The sequence below is a fragment of the Furipterus horrens genome, unplaced genomic scaffold, assembly GCF_987537825.1.
Source record: "Furipterus horrens unplaced genomic scaffold, mFurHor1.1.pri manual_scaffold_6, whole genome shotgun sequence".
In the NCBI taxonomy this organism is placed as follows: Eukaryota; Metazoa; Chordata; class Mammalia; order Chiroptera; family Furipteridae; genus Furipterus; species Furipterus horrens.
This window is the reverse complement of record NW_028327176.1, coordinates 44,243,050-44,252,765: the sequence shown is the minus strand read 5'-3', so window position 1 is coordinate 44,252,765 and position 9,716 is coordinate 44,243,050.

Sequence of the window (9,716 nt, the reverse complement as noted above, 5' to 3'; positions counted from 1 at the left end):
ACTGGGAAGAAATGGAACCCGTGATCGAGGCTAAGAGGAAGGCCCTACTGGCTTACAAGGTCACGCCCACTCCCAGTACACTTCAAGCTCTACGGGCTGCCAGGAACAAAGTCCAGAAGACCGCCCGCCACTGTGCCAACACCTATTGGCTAAACCTGTGCAGAAGCATCCAGGAAGCCGCCGATATAGGCAACGCACAAGGAATGTATGAGGGTATCAAGAAGGCAACAGGCCCAATCCCCTCCAAGATCGCCCCCCTTAAGTCCAAGACAGGTGAGGTCATCACTGACCAGGAACGGCAAATGCGGCGGTGGACCGAGCACTACCTCGAGCTGTACGCAACGAGGAACACCGTAACAGACACTGCTCTTAACGCCATCCCAGACCTACCAGTCATGGAGGAGCTAGACACCCCACCTACTGCGGCAGAGCTCAGCAAAGCCATTGACCGCCTCGCTTGCGGGAAAGCACCAGGAAGCGACGGAATCCCTCCAGAAATCCTAAAGAGCGGGAAACCAGTCCTGCTACAGCCGCTCCACCATTTACTCTGTCTCTGCTGGAAGGAGGGTTACATCCCTCAGGATATGAGAGACGCCAACATTATCACCATGTACAAGAACAAAGGAGACCGCAGCGACTGCAACAACTACCGGGGCATCTCTCTCCTCAGCGTCATCGGCAAAGTATTTGCCCGGGTCGCTCTTGCCCGCCTGCAGACCCTTGCTTCCCGCGTCTACCCAGAGTCCCAGTGTGGCTTCAGAGCTGGCCGATCAACAGTGGACATGATCTTCACCCTACGCCAGCTGCAGGAGAAGTGTCACGAGCAGCATAAACCACTCTACCTCGCCTTTATCGACCTCACGAAGGCGTTTGATCTGGTCAGTCGAAGCGGACTCTTCAGCTTGCTACGGAAGATTGGCTGTCCACCACATCTGCTTGCTGTGGTCATGTCCTTTCACGACAACATGCACAGCACGGTGTCCTACAACGGCACAACCTCTGAGGCCTTCCCAGTCAGCAGCGGAGTAAAGCAGGGCTGCGTCCTTGCGCCTACGCTGTTTGGAATCTTCTTCTCCATGCTCCTCCAATACGCCTTTAAGGACTGCAGCGAGGGTGTCTTCATTCACACCAGATCCGATGGCAAGCTCTACAACCTGGCCCGTCTACGAGCCAAGACCAAAGTCAAAGAGGTGCTCATCCGTGAGATGCTCTTCGCCGACGACGCAGCCTTGACATCACACTCCGAAGAGGGACTCCAGCAGCTAGTCACTTGCCTTTCCCACGCATGCAAGGAGTTCGGACTAGCCATCAGCCTGACAAAGACGAACGTTATGGCTCAAGGCACGGGGACTCCCCCATGCATCACCATCGACGGATACACCCTGGAGGTTGTCAACGACTTCACTTACCTCGGGTCCACCATCTCGAGCTCTCTGTCAGTTGACTTGGAGGTCAACCGGAGAATCACCAGGGCAGCCACAGTTATGGCCAAACTGAACCGGCGAGTGTGGAACAATTCCAGCCTCACTGAGAAAACCAGACTGCGCATCTACCAAGCCTGCGTACTCAGCACTCTCCTCTATGGCAGCGAGACGTGGACCACCTACGCAAGGCACGAAAGGAAACTCAACAGCTTCCACATGAGATGCCTGCGACGCGTCCTGCATGTCGCCTGGCAGGATAAATCTCCCAACACCGAGGTGCTGAAGCGAGCCAACATGAGTAGTTTGCATGCAGTTCTTAGTGAGAGACGCCTCAGGTGGCTCGGCCATGTCAAAAGAATGGATGCAGGCCGTATCCCCAAAGACCTCCTCTACGGCGAGCTAGCAGAAGGCCAGAGGATGACAGGGCGCCCAAAACTGCGGTTCAAAGACATCTGCAAAAAGGATATGACACAATGCTCCATCAATCTCAACACATGGGAAGTTCAAGCAGACGACCACCTAGCCTGGAGGCTTGCGGTCAGGCAAGGTACGTCACGTGCAGAGGCTGCACGCAACGAGGAGGCGATCCAGAAAAGATCGAGGCGGAAGCAGCATCAACAGCAGCAACAACAGCCATCTGCCTTCACCTGTAACAAGTGCGGCAGGGATTGTCACTCTCGAGTCGGACTGCACAGCCATTCTCGGCGGTGCAGATAGACTCTCAAGAAGCTACGCCATCATCTCTCGAGACGGACGGCTGCCGATGACGATGATGACTGCCTAGGTAAAAGGCTGCTTAAAGGGCAGGTGATACAGTGTAAGATACTTTGCATATCAATGACAAGGAGATAGCTGAGCCTTTCCTGAAGGGAAGTAGTGCTGCCTCCTGAGTAAAAGGGCAGATGATACAGTTTAAGATACTTTTCATAACAATGAGGTATGGTGCTCTAGGTCAGCATTAAAATAACGAGGGGGGGGGGAATAACGAGGGAGTCATGAGGAAGGGTGCAATGCTTTTTGAAAGGATGAAGGTAGCCCTACCATCTGCCATGAGAAGAAGCACAATGGAAGGAGAACATTAGAGGAGCATAATGAATGCATCAGCAATTGTAGCAGCCATGTAAGAAGCAGCTATGCAGTTTGTAGTCAGGATCCGGCCATGCAGCCCGGGCTAGTAGGAAAGCAGGCATGCTGCTGCTTTGATTGTGTCCACTCTAGCTGACTCCGAAGCCACCAAGGGCTCTGCCTTGCAGACCTGGACTCTATCTGGACTCTTGGAACTCAGGACTTGTGGAAAGGACACTCTTAAAACTTGTGCCTTTCCTGGATTTCACCATGATCCAAGGTAACATGGCACATGACAACATACCCCAGATCCTGAACGAGAGAGCTGACAGATAAGGAATGGGGACTTTCTAGGCATCGTTTTGGCTTATAGCCTTTTGGGGAGCAAGGCAAGTGCTGGGTCTGGTGGGAAAACAGGGCTCCAAGCTGATGTGCTCCCAGGCCCCCAAAGTTGGAATATTATAAATAAAGCCCCATTTTTCTCAATGTTATAGAAACAGGGGTGTTCCAAAAATCCCTGGAGTTTGCAGCTGGGGGATGGGGAGAAGGAAGCATCTTCCAGAATGCCTCCACATGCCTGAGGCTGGTGGCTAGTGTCTTTCTTATGCAAAATGGCTTTAATGCATCCAAAGCCTCAGGTAGATGGGAGGAGTCTTGAACCAGGGGACAGTATGGAAAAAGCACACAGAGCCTACGTAAGGTTCTGTGAATGGTCAGAACAGTTTGCAACGTTCATTGTGTCAGAGGACGCAGTCAGGGATATATAAGCAGCTGTGGACATTTTAGCGCTCTCGCCCCCTTGACCCCTCCATGCGGTTTGGTGAAGGGGCCTTCTCCATGCGGAATAAAGAAGCTAAGTTCTCCATGTGGTTTGGAGAAGGGGTCTCCAGGCTGCTTTAAGAGGCTCTCGCCGTGCGGTTTTGAGGAGAGGAGATCCATGTGGTTTTGCAGGAAGAAGGCAGTTTACAAGGAGGCTGAGAATCCAGGCGGTTCTGCATTGAGAGCTGGAGGGCACCACAGCACAGAAAGGACCTCCCCAATCAAAATTGAGTGATTGGCAGCTGCTGGTAAAGCTGAACTGTGTTTGGAAAGCAGGGAAACGGTTTCTCTAACTTTTCTAAAACTAGCCTGGTTTGGTAGGGGGGAGGCAAGGATATGTGTTTATGGGTGTTTTAAAGAACATAAGACTTAACAACAGAAATCCGCAAATAACTAAATCTATATAACTGTTAAATAAACAATTCTTTTTCTTTTCACTAAACTCTGGTATTGAGAGTTATAATTTTGGCGGCGGGCAATCGGGCCCCTAACTAAAGAACCTGTGGGTTTGTTTTCAACTGGAGCAGCCCAGGGGTTCTGTAACATCAACACACTAATTGTTGGGTGATACACCAAGGGACCTCATAAAGGAGCCCCATTTTGTTCATTAACAAGCAGGTAGTTGCATTCCTTAGCAAAGGTCAATTTTACCATAAGTGAGCCCTTCCTATTGTTCTTATCCATCTAGGATAACATACCCTTGAAATGTTAGAGTAATTTTCTAGAACCCTAGAAGGCACAACTGCAGGCACCAGCACACAAGACCACCAGAGCTGGAAACCACAGAACCCCGTATTGTTATCTTCTTCCCTGCATACCATCTCTGTGTGCTGTAAATGTGAATTATTAACTCTCCCATACCCACCAATGTCAAAGAAGTATGTGCTCTTGTGAGGAATGCTCACAATAAAAACCAGGACACAGGACTTGAGCAGCAAAGCGAGGTGTTTATTCACGAGTTTGCAGAGTCGGGCGCACCCTCAGCCAGGAGAATGTGCGCACCAAGTAAACAAAGAAAACTGGCTTATAGTAATGCGATTAGCTCCCCCTCCCTAACACGATTAGCCCCCCCCCACTCCTCTCCTCCCCCATTTCTCCATTACTGGTTACTCCGGAGTTACAATCTAACTCGATTATATAAGTACACCTATGGTGATTTGTAAATATGCTAATGATGTCAACTCCCTTTTCAGAGATCCTCTAATTACATTTGCCCTTGAGACCCTCTAATTACATTTGCCCTTTGTTACTAATGATTTTCTACTGGTTTGGGAGTCACTATTTCCTTGTTTCCTACACTCTCCACTTTGTTTTTTATCCTATCCTTGAGAGCTCTCCCACACTTTACTACCTCCTGCCTCCTTCATCTACCACCAACAGATTTCATGTACCTTCCTTACGTTTTCTCCTTTAATTTTAAGTGCATAAAAGGGACTGCAAAACTGCCATTCTCCAAAGCATTTTCTCAATCCGCTGAGATCTTGTTTCTGGGCATATCCTCAAAAATTTGGCTCAAATAAACTTCTATAGGTTTGGATGCTTGTTCTTTCTTACAGTTAGTACCTCTACCATATTTGCATTATAATGCTAGGGAAAGGAAATAGAGTAATGGCTTCTTTCACTCAAGATAGGCAAAACTGTCCACTAATAAACATTATTAGTAATATCAAAGCCGCTAGAATCTTACTATTGCATTTAATTTTCTCTGAGAGTACTTATTGTAAACTATAGAGTAAAGGACATAAAAAGTATTCAAATTTGCACAATTTTTCATGTTAAAAAAATTATAAATTTCTACTAGACTAGCCTGGTACCTTAGCAATGGATCAAATGGTTTCCTTCTATCACTAGGCACAATGTAAATTGAGAAAATGATATAGTAGGCAGTTAAACAGGCATGAACAGAGTAGGAATGATAGGCCAGATATGGAAGGTCACTAGGGCAGAAAGCCCCAGGTGCCTAGCTAAATGGCTAAAACTGATAGGACAAGTATTGTAGGGTGGGACCTCACCTCTAGGATGACCTTTTTCCCCCCTAGTTTGTTGCTGGTCAAGAGATTTAGCTCCCCTGATCTTTCATACTGCTTGTCACTAGTCATGTGGTAGACCCCCTTAGAGGAAAAATAAGGAGGCCAGAGAACTAGCCTCTTATAACTCCCATACAAACCCTTGTGGGATCACTTGCTTAACACATTGCATACAGGTGACGAGGATTCTGGATTCTCGTCATTTCTAAAAGGCATTTAAATACTCTGGTATGCAACGCGTTAAGCATTAAGCCCTCAAGACAATGAAATTCTCATCCACAACAAATAATCTCAGGAACAAAGCCTTGGGTCTGCTCTCCACAGAGATAGTTTTGGTCAAACTAGAGATAGTATCTAGGCCTCAATTTTGTTTCAGCTCCAGGTCCAAAAAAGCAGCAAGGCAAGGCAGGGCAAGGCCAGGCAGGGTGATACCTGGCTGACCTCAGGGCCAGCTTTGATGACCTATCAGTGGAGACCACAACCCTGAGGGAGACACACCTGGAAAGCTGATGAATATTCTATTGAGATCCTCCTCTGAGATCTCCAGGTTAAAGCCCTTAAGGCCAAAGACCCAGCACCCACAAGCTCTCTCTGTCTCTGTCTCTCTCTCACATGGACACACAGACACATACAGGTGCCCTTCCCCACCCACTTCTTTCCTCAGGTGTGCTGTCTCTGAAGCACACCTGTGCCTTTCCCCTTCTCCTTCCCCAAGGCATGTCACCTTTGCTTTCTTTCTCCTAAGCTCGAGGGGCCCTTCTTTTGCCTCCCAGCTGGCTCACTTCTTCCAGGGCTCACTTCTTCTACCCCTCTGACTTTCTAAATAAACTTTCATTTGTATTTGAGTTCCTTGACTCTGAATTCTTTTCTTAGCTGAACTCAAGGACTGAGGTCTAACATTTGGTGCCATTTTGCTGTTAACGAAAAGAAGTAATATTTATTTTTCACCTACTAAATGCCAAGCACCTATTTAAATATTATCTGACTTCATTGTACCACAATTCTGTGTTGGTATTATTAATCTTATGAAAACTCAAGATGGCTATAATAGTGTCAATATAGCCCATAAAAAAAGTATGTCTTTTTTTTCGTAGACTTTTTCAATGTATGGCACATGTGTTTCTGGGTGATCCAAAATGCAGACAAGCTGGGTCCCAATAGATTCACAGCTTGTATCAGGATAAGGTGAGGGTCCAGCACAAAGTGACTTCTGCTTACCTCCCCAGCTCCATTTTAAGCCTCTTTATCCCAGCCCTCAGCTTGCTCCAGGCCTATTGGCCTTTTCTTTCCTGGAAGAGGAAGAGGTCTTTCTAAGCATAGGGTTTCCATTTATTTTCTTTGTTGGGGTGAAGAAAGAATTCCCCCTCTCCCCTCTTATTCTTTAGGTCTTAAGTTTCAAAGAACCATCCCTATTTTAGTGGGTTCTCATATTTTCTTAACATTTCACTATTTCCTCCAAAGAATTTATAATTTTTAAAAGTATATTTATTGATTATATTGTTACAATAGTTCCAATTTTTTCACCTTTGCTCTCCTCCACCCAGCACCCACCCACCCCCAGCAATCCCCCACCCCAAGTCCATGCCCATGGGTTGTACATACAAGTTCTCCCACTTCACCCTTTCATATATTATTCTTCTTCTTAATAATTAATTAATTAATTATTTTAACAATAAAAAATAACAATCCCTCCCTCTCAGACTTAAGACTCTTTATAATCTTATAAAGGACAATGGGTGAAGGTCTCAAGCTCCACTAGCTACCTCAAGTTGGATATGGTCATCATCCTACCTTACCTTGGGTCCAGAAATGCCTAATAAGAGTGAGTGTGTGGAGGGGAGGGTAGCCTTTCCACAGGGGGAAGGATCGTGCAGACTCCAGGTCAGTTGGTTGTCCCCGGACAATGGCATGCTTGGTTTAACAGGCTGGCATCCTTGTTGTATTCTGGGGGCAACAGATTTGGCAACAGGGTTAGAAGGCATCATTCAATCCATAACCACTAGATGACAAAAGGCAGGGATTAATTTTTCAATGTCCAACATTAGGGAAAAAAAGGGCTTCTTTGGAGGAAGGTGTGCCAGGCACATCTCACCTGTCCAAAACCCTTTTGCCCATTATACTTAGTTTGGGCTGAGGGAAATATTTTAGGTTTCCCTCCCTCTAAGACCTCTGGGCCCTTTCTGTCCAAGCCATTAGGATAGAAAAGAGAAATCAGTTTAAAAGTGAAGCCCACAAACCACCCCATTCTTCACCAACCCAGCCACTTAGTTGAGCCAAACAGTTGAGTCTCAGGAGGCAGCGATGCAGACAGGATTAAGTGAGGCCTATACATACAGACAATCACTCAGGTAATGAGATCATAGGCTTATGCCCTTTGAAAACAGAAAACACATGTTAATTTATGTAACATAGCCCACAAACCAGTCTCTAAATCTGCCATACTGTCTTATTGGAAAGACATCCAGTTGCAAGGCATTTGACATTCTTCTTGCCTGTAAATTAAACATCTTTGATGATACCACAGAATAGTTTAACTTTCAAATGAAAACATATTTTAAATGAAAAGAAACTAAAGACAGTTAGCTGCACTACTTTATAGTCTACCACTAATCATTGTGATCTTCCTTGAATCACGATTTTTCTCCCTAAGATTACCCTTCTTGTCATTAAAAGGACTGCATTAAGTCCATGTTTAATTTATCTTGTCCATTTGCATAAACACAACAAGAGCAGCAAATGATCACTTATGATCTTTAGTTCTGCTTTGCTGGAACTTACGCAAGGAACATTTAGAGTGATCTTCAGTCTGCCCTTCAGGGCACAGAAGCTGAGCATTCAGCCTTGCCTATAAACACCTGTCTTTTCCAAGTCCTTCGGGTTTTCCATTGTGCCTTAAGGTTCCTTCTAGCCATCTTTCAGGAAACACAACCTTCATTCCTTCCCTGGAAAGATTGCTGTGGACCACACAACCAACCAAGTTACCAGGCCTTTTATCTCACGGGCTTTTATTACCTTTGAAAGTCAATCCCAGTTCCTCAGGGCTTTTTGGTAAAAACCAGAGCCCAAGCATGTCTCCTTTAGGCATGACATTCCAGTCAAAGTCTTGGTAAAAAACAAAACAAAACAAAAAAACCCCTCTATTAACAACTGGTCTTATTTGTTCTATGCAAAAAACCTTATGTCATTACTTACTTCTTTATAATGCCAAACTCTGGAGGGATCAGATAGGGAGAAAAACATACAGTGTGAAGGAAAATCCTTGTCCTTCTAATATTCACTGAATTTGCATTTCCATTCTTTATATTTTCATTTTTTCCCCCACTAAAATTTTTTTGTTTTTCCATAACAGTTGTCCCACTTTTTTCCCCCTCTTGCTTCCCCACACCCTGCCCCCCACTTCTCCCACAGTCAGTCCCCACCCAGTTGTCCATGTCCATGGGTCATTTATACATGTTCTTTGACTAGACCCTTCCCCTTCTTAACCCCTTCTCTCCCTCTCGCCTCTCCCCTTGTTACTGTTAGTTTATTCCTTGTTTACATACCTCTGGTTCAATTTTGCTCATTTGTTTGTGTTGTTCACTAGTTTCCTGTATTAGGTGATAGCATAAGGTATTTTTCTTTCATTGCCTGGCTTATTTTGCTGAGCATAATTCTCTCTAGTTCCATCCATGTTGTTGCAAATGGTAGAAGTTCCTTCTTTCTGCTACATAGTACTCCATTGTGTAAATGTACCACAGTTTTTCGATCCACTCATCTACAGATGGGCACTTAGGCTGTTTCCAGCACTTGGCTATTGTAAATAGTGCTGCTATGAACATAGGGGTGCATAGGTTCTTTTGAATTGGTGTTTCAGGATTTTTCAGATATAATCCTAGCAATGGAATTGCTGGTTCAAAAGGCAGTTCCATTTTTAGTTTTTTGAGGAAATTCCAAACTGTTTTCCACAGTGGCTGCACCAGTCTGCATTCCCACCAGCAATGCACCAGGCTTCCCATTTCTCCACATGCTCGCCAGCACAAGTTGTTTGTTGATCTGTGGCCATTCTGACTGGTGTGAGGTGGTATCTCATTGTGGTTTTTATTTGCATCTCTCTGATGGCTAGTGATGTTGAGCATTCTTTCATATGTCTATGGACCCTCTGTATGTCCTCTTTGGAGAAGTGTTTGTTCAGGACCTTTGCCCATTTTTTAACTGGGTTGTCTGAAATCTTGGCGTTGAGTCGTATAAGTTCTTTATATATTTTGGAGATCAATCCCTTGTCTGAGGTATCATTGTCAAATATATTTTCCCATATGGTTGGTTCCCTTTTCATCTTGCTGATGTTTTCTTTTGCTGAGCAGAAACTCTTGAGTTTGATGTAGTCCGATTTGTTTATTCTTTC